The sequence below is a fragment of the Fukomys damarensis genome, unplaced genomic scaffold, assembly GCF_012274545.1.
Source record: "Fukomys damarensis isolate Sample0158 unplaced genomic scaffold, DMR_v1.0_HiC HiC_scaffold_36, whole genome shotgun sequence".
Taxonomy (NCBI): Eukaryota; Metazoa; Chordata; class Mammalia; order Rodentia; family Bathyergidae; genus Fukomys; species Fukomys damarensis.
The window spans coordinates 24,088,462-24,103,753 of NW_022900948.1; the positions used below are offsets into that span (position 1 = coordinate 24,088,462).

Genomic DNA, 15,292 nt, shown 5'->3' on the forward strand with positions numbered 1-15,292 from the left:
TAATTAATTGTGTAGTTCTGTGAAGAGAAGAGAAAATGAAAGATGAGTGAGAAGAGGGCTGAAGGCTTAGGACGGATGCCCCGAGCGTGGGGACCGGAGTAGACGGAGAAGGGGGCGGAGGGCAGGAGGCTGGAGACCTGAGCCCAGCCGGAGGGAGCGAGCGAGGGTCAGGGGAGCGAGCACTCGGACCGAGCGGCCCGACCCGAGCGGGTTGACCTCTTTCTTCTCTCTGTCCCTCTCCTTCCTTTCCCTCCTGTCTGCCTGTCCCCCGCCCGCTGGCAAAGCCGTGTGGATTGGCACTCCCCCCCTTCCTCAGGTATTTGGCTCTCTCTCTCTCCCTCTCTCTCTCTCTCTCTCTCTCTCTCTCTCTCTCTCTCTCCTCTCTCTCTCTGTCTCTCCCTCTTCCCCCTCTCTCCGAAGTTGGGATGCGGGGTCGGGATGTGTCGGGGGGTGGCCGCTGTCGCCGCTGTGGGCGAAGAGAGAGGCGAGGAGCAGGGTGGGGGGCGCGCGCGCCGGGTGGGGGTGCGGCGCAGGTTGAGGAGCAGCTAAGGAGCTGTCTCCAGGCTGGAGGTTCAGAAGCGCCTGGTGGAGGAGGACAACGGTTTTCTGGAGAGGAGAAGCCATTACACACGTTTGGCTCTCCTCTGAGGCAGAGAGAAAGGCAGGCAGGGGCCTGGGGGGCCGCCTCACTCCTGGTGCGGTTCCCAGGGGTCTGCCCGCCTTCCAGGCGCGAGGGGTAGCCGCAGCCGCCCCCCATTGGAGCAGCCCCTCTCTTTTCCTTTCTTTATCTCCCTGTCCTCCATTTGCAAGCTGTCTGCTTTGGTTCCAGTCCAGACTCCAAAACACAAAGCTCCTTCTCACGTTCATTCTCCAGGCTGTTCACCATTCCTGAAGGAACCCTCATTTTCTTTTCATTGTAGCTTCTAACCTACAGAGAGGGAGGAAGGAGGGAGGTTGCCTGGAGAGTTCCTTTTATATTTCTCCCCAACCCCAAAAAAAAAAGTTTCATTTTTAAGCACGCTGCTGGGATGGGGAAAGACCAACCAGTTGGGGCTTTCTCCTAGGTCCCCCAGGGCTGTGTCTGAGTGTCTGTCTTGGCTGTTTGGTATGCTTTGGTTTTGTTTCTGGAGGTTGCTTGCAGGTTTTTGGAGGAAGTGACTAGTTTGGTTGAGAGCTGGGAACTGAGTCAGGTAAGCTGTGTCTTGTAACTCCACCAGAAAATGGAGGAGAGCGGGTTTCCAGGAGACAAAGCTGAGATGAGAAGTGTTTATAAAATTATGGTTGTCTCCATTTTGAAACTCAGTTGGTGATGGCTGGAGGAGGAGGCTTGCTTGCCCACTCTCTCTCTCTCCAGAGGAAGACATGGTGGTAGTTCCTCACTCTCTATTCATTATGCAAGGAAATGAGGGCTTCTGGGGGTTCCTCAGATTTTTCTCCTACCCAAGGAGTGCTTTTACAAGTTATTGAGACATTTGTTTCCATTTTAAAGTAAACTTTTGGAATTTTTTTTTCTCCTTTTGAGTGGACCTGGAGGGTTTTGACCTCCTTCAGGACAGGCAAGGCAACACCTTAAACATTTTCCACTGAAGTCTTCTAACAATTTAAAGCTGCTCCAGGTCTCCTGAAAGTCACCAGGAAATGTTATTTGCTCATTTTGCAGATGGTGGTGGCCCAAAGATGAGATTTTTTTGAGTTCTGGGCTTGGTGATCATCATGTTTGAGGCTTTGCGAGACTTTATTGTCTGGTTGAGTATGATTTCTGTCCCCCACCAAAAAAAAAAAAAAAAAAAAAAAAATCTAGAAAAGGAAGAAAAATTTTCCTGCAAGATCTCAGAGGAACTCTTAAGACTGGCTAACAGCAGTTTTCCCAGGTTCTACATTTTTCTTCAGGTTGTTCCATTTGTATGTTAGGCCTTCTTTTAGTTCCTTTGTTTCCCCTTTCCCTCTCCTGCTATTTTTCCCCCCTGTGTTCTCAAGTACTGTAAGTCTTCAGAAATATCAGTATGTCTAACTTAATAATGTCACTATGGAAACAAATTGTGTCAGTTGAGAGAAAATCTTATGTCCAGGTGTCTTCACCTTTTTAATTGGAGAAATTTATTAATCTTTTAGGAAGACATTTTGTGAGGATGATTTGAAAAAGGACCCTGTGCTACCCCAGTCCACAGATTTAGAGCTCTTTCCAGATTAGTTCTAGAGAATGTATGTAATTGACCCAAGTAAAGAACTAATCCTAAAATGCTTCAGGAATTTATAAAAGTCAACCATGAAGATGTTGCTTTTCCATTAGATAAGGTAGCCATCTTGAGGACAAGGGAAGATGTTAGAAGAATTTTAGATGGACTATTAGAGATAGGTAAGGAGAGCCCCACAGTGAAATGAAAGCTTGGAGAAGCTTCAGAACCAATTAATGTATCCTGAGGGGGCTAATTGGACCTTGCTTTCAACTCAGGAGAAATACAGAAATGTACCAGCTTCAACAGAAATAAGGAACATGTTGGTGAGCGACTTGCACCAGCTTTTTTCTTGCTTTGCTTTCTCATTATGTGTCAAATCATTGTGTGTGAAGTTCCCCATGTCTACAGTATTTTTGTGCATATTGAAGTGGTTTTCAATTCCAGATGTAATTATATTCTGTTGAGTAGCTGGTAGCAGTGTCACTCAGCAAATGCACAATGCTGTATATGACAACATCACATTTTTCAAACCAAACTGTTGTGTCATTAATTGAGGGTTATTGTTCTTCTGAGGGGTGTGAAAGGAGAAGGAAAACATGGTTCTTTAGCTGATAATTGTCCATGGTCAATGAAGTAAAGCCCTGTTTTCACCGATGAAGAAGATACGTGGTTTTCACTTGATGTGTATGCTTATTTAAAAATATTTGTTTAGGTCTCTGCTCCTTTGTTGAAAATGTAAGGTTCTCCAGGAACACTTAAAACAAAATCTTACTTGCAACCATACCTTTAATTCTTCATTTTTGAATTTTATCTTTTGCTACCATTACTTTTGTTCTTAAGTGGAATGTCATATTTAAATTTGTTAGTGCATATATGGATGAGAGGTGTTCAAACTTAGAGACTCAAATGTAGTGGATAATAAAGAGTTATTTGGAAAAGTGATTATCATATAATTTTGCATGTAATTATATGCTTATGTAAACAAATACTAATGTTGATCTTGAAACAAACTTTTATGGTATCTATATTGTTATGATAGCAGGAGAGAGAGCGGATGTTTAATTTACTTATTTCAGTGGGGGGAAAGTGACAAACTGATTGCCTGCCCATCAGTTTGACTCACTGTATTTGTCATATTACAACCAGGGACGTTAGTATCTTTATAGATGGTCTTAGGTGAGCTTTTTTGAGGGAAAAGCTGAGGGCCCCTAGAGGCCTTTTGGAGTCTGAGGATGTGTTCTAAGTGATAACCTAAGAGACACAGCCATGACTTTTGCACTTCATGAATATGTCAGGCACCATACTACTTAAAGGCATGGATTCTTAAATTTTTCTAGAATGTACATACTTGAGTTGAGACAAGTATTTTTGGATATATCACCATGAGAGAAATAGGTATGTCAGATTGAACATTCTGATTTTCTGTCAAAGTGTAAAAATTCTTTTTGTTTTTAAGACATCAGGTTCATGAGGCTCATAAATATGGCAAAATTTTGCTGTCGCTTCCAATGTATCGCAAAGAGAAATCTTTATGAAGAAATATATGTAAGTTGTGATGGACACAGCCATACAGGAGATTCTTGTTGGATCTTCATATTTCATAATATTTCTCATCTTGGTTTTGTATCTCTGATTCATTCATTGACCATATTCCCTGAGGACTTAACCTATCTGACCCTCCACCCCAATTCCAGTTGGAGACAACTTTCAGAGGGGAAAATAAACTAAAACAAAAGACTGTCTATTCCTAATAAGTCTTCTGGAAGACAGTAGGAGAAAACAAATTCAACTCTACTAATGGACTTTAAAGTACTTCTGGTCAGTTTTCTTGAAGGAAGAGAACAGTAAGGTTGTCTCAGGAAGAAGTTCTGTTTTCTGTGTGGTGGAGTTTAATATGGTCTAGTCTGCCTAGAGTTATTCCTTGATGCTGAAATTTCTTAGGTAAGGTAACCTTACTTGTTTTCTTTGTGGTATGTGCTTTTTCACTATATCATAGGACAGAAAATTTGACAAAGCTGTGTGGAATAGTTTAAGCTAATGACTGGAGAAGAGCGATGCCATTCCATGGTACTGCAGTCATAGAGTAAAAAGTGTATATAAATAATGAATTCAGAAGGCAAAGGATCTGACAGGAGTTTATGACTGCATGGTTCAGTATATGGAAACTACAGAAATGCAAAAAGAAGTGAGGAGCAAAGATTGCCAAGATTTATGGGTAAAATCCAGTGAGCTGAAAAATATACCTGCTTGTATGTGTTGTATGTGTGCTTATGAAAGCAAGTATCTTGTGAGAGTCACATACTTAGGAAGGTGATGGCTTTGGGAGAAACATTAGCTGAGTGTTGGTGACCTATTAATTGATTATGAGAAAACAGAGAAGAGAGTAGATAATGATAGAAGAAAATTCCTCTCCTGTGTGATATGCCAAGACATCTGGCAGATGTTATGTTGGGCCCTAAGGAATGGACAGTTTAATTTTAGCCTTAGCAAGGAAATGGGAAGTTCTAAGCTCTTTTAATAGCACAACTCTTAGTTTGGGGAAGGTTGCTTAAAAAAAAAAGAAAGAAAGAAAGAAAGAAAGGCATTTAGTGTAATATGTCAAAAAAAAAAAAACTCGAGGGAGCAGGGAGCATGAGCTGAGATTTTGGGATGTTAGACAAGATATTATTTCCCAAGTAGAAATTAACATGAAAGTCATTTAAAAATTGACAAATATGTACACAATGAGTGAGTATACACTGAGGGGAATATGAGATATTTCATACTGCCAGGCAGAACTTCCAATTTAGGAGCTAAATCTTTGTTTTTATTTTTTTTTAATGCCTTAGAGAGATAATATACCTCAAATATCCTCTCTCCACCCTCATTTTACTGAAGAGGAAACTGACACAAAGACATGAAGTGACTTGAACAAGGTCAGAAAGTTCAGCTGTAACAAAGCCAGGCCTAGAACTCAGGTCTGCCTGCAGCACATTGCCCTTTCCACCTCCCCAATTGCACTTGATTGACACATTGTGAAACAGCCGTGCTCTTGAGGGCCCAGGGCTCTCTGAGAAACTGCTGTCATGCATGCACCACTGGGACAGAGTATGGATTCTTGTTAATTGAATTTAACATTTTGGGGGATCCCAGGCTGAGCATGGTGTGTTTCAGTCATAGTTCTGGAGACTGATTTTGTTCATGTGACTTTTAGTCAAGATTCAGCTGTTGGGTTTGTAGCTGTGTATTTCTCATAATTCTTCCTATTCTCTCTTGTTCTGTCATCCAGGGCTTGGAAGTCCTTTTCAAATGCCCTTCTTTGGAAATTTATCTGGGTCTATTGCAACTTACAAAAGTGCCCACAATTGGACTCTGAGGATCTGTTTTGCAATGTGGGGCAGATTTAAATTGGCTTCTTTCAGAGATACCATTTTGTAATTCTGAGGAGTGACTGAGAAGGTGAAATCCAGTCTCAAATAGTTACTGGTAATTTTCAAGAGTTCTACAGTCATTCAGATAGGAGCCCTTTTGTATTTTCTTGGAGACCAATTTTCTACTGCTTACTACTTTCCCCGTGATCCACGAAGTCGTTATTAAAATGACTTAACACAAGCAGTATTTAACCATGAACGATAGGAGTGTACTCTAGGAAGGGTGAAATGGGCTTCATTTCTGTCCCCTCTTGGATAAGCAAAAATATTTTGTAAGAAGGAAGAGTGATGTTTGGAAGTTTCCACATTTTCTAAGCTTCTTCCAAACGAACCCATAAATTTTTAATCCAGGAGGTAGTCTAGAGAAGGTAGTGCTCAATGTGGACTTCTGGCAGAAACACAGTGAATGTTGTAAACAGTTGAACCTCAGTGTGGCACTCCTCCAAATGAGTTGACTGTCGAAAATAAAATGTTCCAGAAGAACTGGGAGAACAGGAAAGAAGTTAAAACAGCATGGTTTGCATGCCAGTGCTGAAGGAAGAAGAAAAAAATTTGGCTTGGTGGGGGGGGGGGGCCATTGGGGGACGAAAATAAAATGTTCCAGAAGAACTGGGAGAACAGGAAAGAAGTTAAAACAGCATGGTTTGCATGCCAGTGCTGAAGGAAGAAGAAAAAAATTTGGCTTGGTGGGGGGGGGGGTCCATTGGAGGAAGATAATTGTTAAGTTGAACTGTCTCCTGGATTTGTAATACCTAGCAGAAGTTTCCAAATGCAGGAATGCAGATTTTTATGAATTTGGATTGTATTTGCAGTTTACTAAGAAGCGTTTGCCTTGAACTTTGTATCTGCAGAACTGCACAGATAAAAAATGAGAAGTCCATTGGAAGTAATTTGGATTTACATTTTCTGCTTGCCAGTGCTATGATAAAAAGTTATCTTCTCCTCAAGGCCTTCTGCTCATCAGTTGAAGCATAAGATTTCTGAAGTCATTAAGTGTGTGCCTTCAACATGGGGTTGTTTTTTTCAGTCTGCGACAGGTAGAGTCATGTGGTGGCAAAGGGTGCTGGTATTGTCACCTACAGGTGCAGTGTCTCTTGCTTCTGGTGAGCACCTTACTTGGTGGCTTCAAAGCATTCTTTTCTAATTCCTGGCTGGAGACATTGCTTCTTGAATTATTCTTGGAGGGAAGATTTCTTTTCATGCCAGGTCATGGGTATTTTGGTATTGATTTCCTTGCTTTCATGTGTTTGCTTGTTTAGTTCACTGCATGTTGCTTCTGGATATTAGCAAAATACTTGTGCTGTGCCTGCCCACATCTTGACCCCTGCCTTCCTTCACTCAAAGGGTAGAACCTGCCCATTGGGGTGAAGGGAGGGTTGGTAGGTACTCATGCATTAAAAAACTAAATAAATACTTGAAGATGAGGACCATATAATTCAGGAAGTTATTTGTAGGTGTTCAAGTAGACTTTTAACATACACTATGCAAGGAAAGATGGGGAAAATACTACAAGGAAGCAATAGATCCTGACTTAATTATTTTGGGATCACTTAGTAGGATATTAGGCATTTGCCCAAGATGAATAAGCAGAGACTTACCTTTGGATTCAGCTTGGTTAGAACACAAAAGGACCTGGAGGCACAGGCAAGACAACTGTATCAGAAGTAATTAAACCCAGGTTTTGTGGCAAGGCTTATCTGCCACAAAGCCCAGCTGGGGAAGGCCATACTCACTGCCTAAGCTGTTGTTTGGCTAGTTAAACCAGAACACAAGCTAAGGGCCTTGAATTTTGGATTCTAATTCTTCTCTTCTCGATTCAGATGTAAGAAGGTAAAGCCGTTCTTCAGTTTTGCTCATGTCTGCTCAGGGCTTCCGTCTTGAGCTGGGAAATGCTAGAGGCAGTGGCGTGAAGACTGATTTCCTCGGAGGGAACATTTTCCCTGTTAACACTACAAATGTGCCTATAACATTGTACTTATTACTCAGAAAATAATTGTGCAGTGGCACAATGTGGGATACTTGAAAGATGTTTGCTACACAAAGGTTCCAATACTCACCTGCAGATTAAGAAATGGGTTTCTAAACCATCTCATTTCTGTTCCTAATGAAAAGCTTTGGAAGGCACCTATGAATTAGAGCTCCAGCTGCTATCATGGTAGGGTAAGTTAGGCCTTGAAAGGATACATGGATTAGTCTGTCAGAAAAGCAAACAGTAGCATCAGCACAAGTAGAAAATAGACAGGGTTGTTAAGCTAACAGAAAAGTAGGCTAAAGCATTGCTGTAATTATATGGTGGAAATTTGCTGGGAAGGAAAGTCTACTTGGATGGGAAAAGGAAAAAGAGTCAGGAGAGTAATTGACAAGTCAAAATAGAAGAGGTCTCTCCACTGGGAAGAGCCTACAGAAGTAAGACCTTGCTCTTAGGAAAACAGTACAGCAAGTAGAAAAAGACCTTGTAATTTGGTACCTATTGCATGTGAAATATGAAGACCAGTGCTCAGATCCACATTCTTTGGTAAGTTCCTATTGTAAAAAAATAGAATTGAGCTTGGGAGACTATTTGTGTGACTTCTGTGTTACAAATGCAGCCTTTTCTGACAAAGGACCAATGGAAACTTGAGGGAATTTGTTAAGTAGGCCTAGGTGGAGAATTTCCTGGAAAATGAACGAAGTGGAGAATAGAGCACAGTAGAAAATAGCTGCATTATTAATGGGAAGAAAATGTGATAGTCCTCTCTAAGGTTATCCATACAGCTTCTCTGTCTACCCTCTGGGTATTAGAAGAAAGGAAGAACAAAGATGTGCTTATTTCAGAGAGGAAAGAGTGGATCATGACTACTACCTGGTGTCCAGTTGGGGATTAAGCCATTTGCTTGATGCCAAATGTCACAGATAGTTCTGTCAATCCACTCCCAGCATTTTAAAAATCCAAAATAAGGCTACTGTGAGGCAGAATGTTTAGCCATTCTAATCCCTAATTACATCATCCCTCTGTTATGAACGGTTAGTCAGCAATTGAGCACCATTTGTTTGACTCAGATTGTGAAGAACCTACCTAATCTAGGGGTAAAAGCCTTGGGGGTAAAATTTGAATACTGGGTTACAGTCTGAAGATGGCCAAAGATAGAAACCAGTTAGAGATGATGTACAGAATTCAACAGGACAGTTACCACTCAGACTTTTCTCTTTGATAATTTGACTTTTAAGAAGTCTTCCTGAAGTCCGTTAATTAGTATTTAATAATGTTAACTGGAGGAGGATATGTCTGTGTGGAAACTATTTTCATTTGAGTGTCAGAGTTCAGCTGCAAAACTTCCCTCCTTTCTGCTCTCAGTTAAGTGTTTTCTGTCCACATATTGGCTAAGAGTGATAGAGAATCAATGTGATTGCTTCATCAAGAAATTTTGCCTTTCCTGAATATAGTAGTAATATCATATAGTTCTTCAAAAACTGCTGCTTCTCTTCTTGGATTGACTGATAGCTAACATTAATTCTAAGTAACGTTTGTTTAACATTTAGTATGAGCCCAGTGCTATGGTGGAGGAAACCAAAGAGTTAGGGAGATAAAGTGATTTACCGGAGGTCGTGGGGCTACAGGATAAGGAACCAGGATTCACATGAAAGGCAACTGCCTCCCAAGTTCTGGCTCTTGACTGGTGAGACCTGGCCTTGGTTAGTACTTAGTATGCTAATAGCTTCTGTTCCTGATGCTTTATCTCCTCCAGTTGCCAGCAGTATATCCTTGGTGTTCTGAAAGGAAATCTGCACATAATGGAAAATTAATTATAATATAATGGTTGATATGAGAGATATAACTTAGTGCACTAGATTGACAAAGTGTGTTAAACCGAACCGTATCTTCTTTTCGTTTTGGGTTATAAAGGAGATGAGGGGAGAAATGAAACAAGAAACCATGCAGGGGTACTTTATAGAATAAATATTTTTAAGTTGTGTCAAGTTGTAAAGTACTTGTACACATGAGCCTTTAAAAAGAACACTGCTAGGAGTGATGTGCACACCAGTAACCCCAGCACTCGGAGGCTGAGGCAGTAGGATCCACCTGAGTTTGAGGCCTGTCTGGGCTACACAGTGAGTTCAAGGTCAGCCTGAATTACAGAATAAGACCCTGACCCCCCCTCCGAAAAAAAAACCCCAAGCCAACAAAAAAGTATACCTACCTGTTATATGGCAGAAAGATGCTGTGGCTTTTTTTTTCCATGTAGAAAAAGTACTTTACTTTTCTATTTCTTAGGGTCCCTCTTAAAAGTCGTGGTGCTCTGTGTTAGCTTTATTTGCCATAAGCCTGAAAAACCTTTTTGAAAACTGCAGAGTCATAGAATCTTATGGTCATTTGTGGAAAATGGGGCAGAGTCTCTTAAAAGTATGGGTGCAATTACTATCTGTTCCCTTTAGTAATTACCGTGTGCTTTCTTTAGATCATGGAGACTTGAGGACGGTTTTGGCCTTACCTGCCTTTCCCTGAAACATTAAAATACAGTAAGGAAGCTGGTGTTCATAGATGACCATAAATGCCCTTAATAGAGTTACAGATGATACTAAGGGAGATAGAACAGCTCCAAATACCTCAGTGATATCCAGGGCAGTAGCTTTTCTGTATGGCAAGCAGCCAGGCCTTAAATCTGAGCAGGGTCTGGGTGTGGTGGTGCACGCCTGTAATCCCAGCACTCAGGAGGCTGAGGCAGGAGGATCGCTGTGAGTTCAAGACCAGCCTGGGCTACATAGTGAGTTCCAGGTAAGTCTCAACTACATTGTGAAACCCTGACTCAAAAAAACAAAAAACAAAAAACAAACAAACAAACAAACAAAATACTGAGCAGGTTTCAGCTCTAAACCTTTGCCGTGTTATGGATCTGTTCACTTGATTTGGGGTCCCCATACTAACCCATAATCGAGACTCTTGTACAAGCATAAATGTGCATCCTGATTTTTGTTTTGTTTTGTTTGGAGGTTGAGCCCAGGACTCACACATGCTAAGCAAGTGTTCTATCACTGAGCCTCCTGTCCAGCCCTGTGCATCCTGTTTATGCAGTATACCAGAGGAGACCACCGACTCGTTCATTTGTACCTTATCCATATCATTATCTATCAGACTTATTAAAGCCATTGTTTCTTCTTAGTTCTCTTCTTTAGTTCTTCTCTTCTCCTCTCTTTTCTATTTTTGTGGTGCTGGGAATCAAACCCGGGGCCTCACACATGTTGGGTATGTAACTCTACCACTGAACTACACCTCCAGATCCCAAACCATTCTTTTCTTTTCTCCCCCTTTCTTTCGTTAGTGCATTTAGCTGTACAGAACAGTGGGCTTTGAGGGCCGTGTTTGTACGTGCATATAACATGCTTTGCTCATTTCCATCTATTACTGCCTGTTGTTTTTTTGGATTAAACCTTGCAATGAGAAAAAGCCTCAGAAAAGATAACTATGTAGCTGAAGAGTGTAAAGGTGTGTAATTCTCTAGGAAAAACTTCTGATTTACAGGAATGGGACTCCTCAGCCTTACATACCGTAAACTATGACCCTCATCAGTAATGCCTGGCCTTCTAAAATAGCTCTGATCCTAGCCTTTCTAAAAGGTCAATCTTCAACTTGTTTCTTCACTCCTTCTCTTAATCCTTGAAGGAGAAAGTTACCGAGGCTATCCTCAAGAACTGCTTTGCACAACTGAGGTGAACTGGGTCAGCATTCTTTGCAGGTCCAGTGACAGTCATAGGGCACTGAATTTGAGAGCACACTCTATGAGAGGTACAGTAGAAGAGGAAGCCTTGCGACCTGTCTCAAGGAAGTAAATGTATGAAGTTTATGGCAAATTTCAGCCCAGCCTTCATGCCAGCACTCTGGGAGGCTGAGGCAGGAGGAAGGCAAATTTCAATGAATAAAGTTTATGTATGCGTGCCTGGCAAAGGAATTATACATTATCTTGAAAAGCCACATTTTAAAAGATAGTTTCCGTGGTCACTGTAAACAAGCACATTGTATAGATCACATAAAGTAGTACACATTTAAGAAAACAGAATTACATCCTTCCACTTGCAAGTGAAAGTTTTCCTTGTCATTCCGTCTTCTCCCATGGCTTTACCTCTGCTCAGTAATCGGGGGACGGGGTACTGAGAAGTGAGTGTTCCAGGGGCAGATGTCAGTCAACCCTGAAATTTATCTCGTCCTATGCTATGGTTGACTCAGTGTTTCAGAGTACCTTACCTCTTCTTTTCTGACCAGTGGTTGTAGCTTGTTAATAATGAATGAACATCACCCATAGGTCCTGAAATTAGCAAGTGTTAAATGTTGTGTGATTATTAGGAGAAAACAAGATAATCTAGTCAGTGGGCTTAATTAGGTTGTGATTGCCCAATTGCTGCTTCGTGATAATTATATTCATAACCCTGCTTCTACATCAACTACAATTATCAAAATTGACCCCAGCACAGGTAAGTGTTAGTGATCTTATTTGACACAGCTCTGAACAGTGAATATCTGATGTTTGCCAAGGTGCTCCTGCCTTCTTCTTCCCCTCCTGCCAACTTCTTACGCGTTTTCCCCATCTTAGAAAGGTCTTTCGCGATATTGTTTTGTCTGTGACGGGGCACATACTATGTAACTCACATTGCTTTTACAGAAAAATAGATTCTTAAGTTTTTAGGCATCAAATACGACTGAAAGCATTAATCCATTATCAGATAAGAACCTTAAAGCATAAAAATCCAAAATTTACTAAATTGTTTTTTCCTTCAGCACATGAACCTGTTCAGAAGCTCTAATGTGATTCACTTGAGTAGAACATTTACAAGGCATAATCTTAAAGCAAAAAAAAAAAAAAAAGAATCATTTGTATTTAACGTTATGCCTTACCAACAGGCATCATTAGGGTCCGAGGAACTGTAACGTGAGAACTTTTATATTATCCCCACTTAACCCCTAAATTTGTTAAATTTTTTGCCAGTGTATTCTAGCACAAAGAGAATATTTCATTGCCAGGGATGTTGTTTACTGTTTAATCTCCCAAATGGAGATGATGATTTCTGGGAAATACAAACAATAACCTGTATCAGAAGTAGGTATGTCAATGTGACACTGAATCACTGGGCTTGATTGTCACTTGGCAGCCTTCCCCTTTGGATGCACAATTATATGGGAACCTAATGCACTTAAAATTTGCACACCATGGCTAAACTTCAGTGCAGTTATCTCTCTGAGATAGTAGATAGATAGATAAATAGATTTCTATGTTCATTTCTATCTTTATGTTTATGTAACTAGAGAGCACTGGATTCTCTCTGGGCACTTAAGTTTTTGTTGAAACATCAGAAGTGCGGATTTCTACTTGGTGGTCATCTCTTAGAATGGCTGGTGACAGTTCATTTCTCTGTGTATGGGCCTTCATTAATTAAGAAAGTGATAGACCGAGAGCAGAACATAGGGGGATGCATGAGAGGTAGAAATTTCTCTTTCCTAGCTGTGTGACCTTGCATAAGTCACTTAGCTTCTCTGTCCCCATGATTTTCTGCCCAATAAATTGCGAATGATATGCTGTGACTCTGTCGATCAGACATAAAAGATTAAAAAATATTATGTGTATAAGGGTTCTGGTTTATAATGGGCACGCAAAATGACAAATTTCTTCCTCCCTCAGTAGAGAAACTTCTCAGTAGAGAAACTGAGGAAAGAAATTTTCCCAGAGTTTTGCTACCTTCATCTAGATAAATATATTATTTTGTCCTTGGCCTTGAACTCATTTTTTTTTAATCCTGCCTGTTTAATTTTCTGCCTTTACTGAAGAACAGTCTTTGTGCTGATGCTCCTCACAAGTAGACATTGCTACATCAGGAGCTGCTGGTCTGTTTGATTGTGGAGGACTCAGCAGCATTCCACAGGAATTTGTAAACTACCTGGAAATGTGCCGTTTCCTCTTAGAAAAGTGAATTCACGTGGGAACAAGGTTGCCTCTCCATCCCTCACAGCAATATTTTCTGGAGTGTTGTAGGGGAACAATTTTCAATAAATGTGAAGTTCTTTGAGTTTTTTTGGATGAAAGATGTTATTTCTGTTTCTACTTGGTAAAGAAAACAGTACTTTTTGCAAGGACTATACTGGCTGTGCTGCGTCATATGAATGTTGGATGCCTCTTTGTTTCTTCACTCATATAAGGTGTCTGTGAGGCATTTTGAGGACTGTCTCAGAGACTTGCTTAGAAATGCTTTGGTTTTCTCTGAAAATGTTTAACAGTCCATGTCCGCTTGGTCTTACTAATGTCCTGTAATATCAGAAGCTTTGAGACCTCAGGGGTAAGGAAGCTAATTTCGGAGTGTTGTAATGATGATATTTCAAAATGTGGAAAAAGTGGAATGGTAGGGCCTTATTTGCTTTGGCCAGAGAACATTTATTGGTGGCTTCCTTGGTAACAGTGTGGTGGTGGTAAGGATGTTGGTAATAAAGATGAAGAACGTCTTGAGGGGTTCTTTGGTAAAACTGCATTCCAATTTTTCACCTTTAAAAGCAAATTTTGATTTCTTGCCTTTAAAAGTGAATCACCCAAGAAATTTTTCTTTTTCTTTTATCTGTTTGGAAATTTCCAGTGAGATAAAAGTGTCAATGAAATTAAAAACAAAACAAAGAAACACCAACAACTTAGTCACCTTTTTAAAATTGTGTCCATTGCTGTTTGAGAAGAGAAAAAGTGACCATGCACACATTTATTACTATTCAAATCTCTGGAATTGTGTAGGAGAGATTTTTAGACTCAAGGAGGAGGGAGACCCTAAAAAACTAAAGAAGATGTAGCCACAGATGTAGTAGTGATTATTATAATATAGAATGCTCTCCCTACAATAAGAAATAACAGAATGAAAAAGTAGCAACTGAAATCCTGAGTATGCAGAGCACCTAAAAGACCAGGAGTGGAAGGAAAGGTTTTCCATTTTTCTTGGTGCTTTCTGTTAGAGATATCACCTTCATATGTAGAATTCTTTACCTATCTTAGGACTGCTGCTTATCCAATTGACTAAGAAAGCAGTTGGTTCTGGAGCCAGAGTTAAGGTCATAACCTGCAACTTACTTTCTACCTCTGTTGAAGCTGGGTCAGTCTTTTCATTGCTTCTGCTTTCCTGGGTTCCTATCTTTAGGTTAGAATTTTCCCTGGTGAAAGTTTGGAGGTTATAATGTATGTAAAGCACCCAGCATCCTGCCAGGTGCTCAATAAGTAGCCACCTCTGCAGTTCATTTGCAATGATGAATTAGTAGGTGGCTACTTCAGGGCTTCTAGGTGCAGTTGGCTTGCTGTGTGCCATTCGTCTGATGCCTGGTTTTGAATGCCTGTTAGCAATTGTAGGGCGATGATGGAACTGGAAAGAGTTTAGTATCTTAATTGTCAGAGATGTGTTTTATAGAAGCTGTTATATTTAAGAAATACACAACCATTCATCTCTTCATTCATCACACATTCATTGAACACCTTTAAGTACCTTGCACACCTGCTTTGTGCCTAGGTGGTCAAACCCAGGGGATGTGGGAATCTCTCAGAGTTGTGTTAGGCTCTTTGTTTTGGTAATTGAAGTGATTATGATGGAAATGGGTGTCCAGAGCCCCAGTAAAATAGCCTGGAGGCAAGGGAATGGTGAACTGTGGTTTAGGCTGTGGTTAGTGGATGCCTGTTTAGATGCATTCATTTCTGCCTTTTTTTTTTTTTTTTTTTG

General features: G+C 40.7%; 1 protein-coding gene across 1 annotated transcript in view; it reads left to right on the plus strand.

Annotated features, from left to right (window-relative positions):
- The window catches only part of Znf462 (zinc finger protein 462), a 137,735-nt gene that overhangs the window by 628 nt on the left and 121,815 nt on the right, over positions 1–15,292 (plus strand). The window lies entirely within an intron of this gene.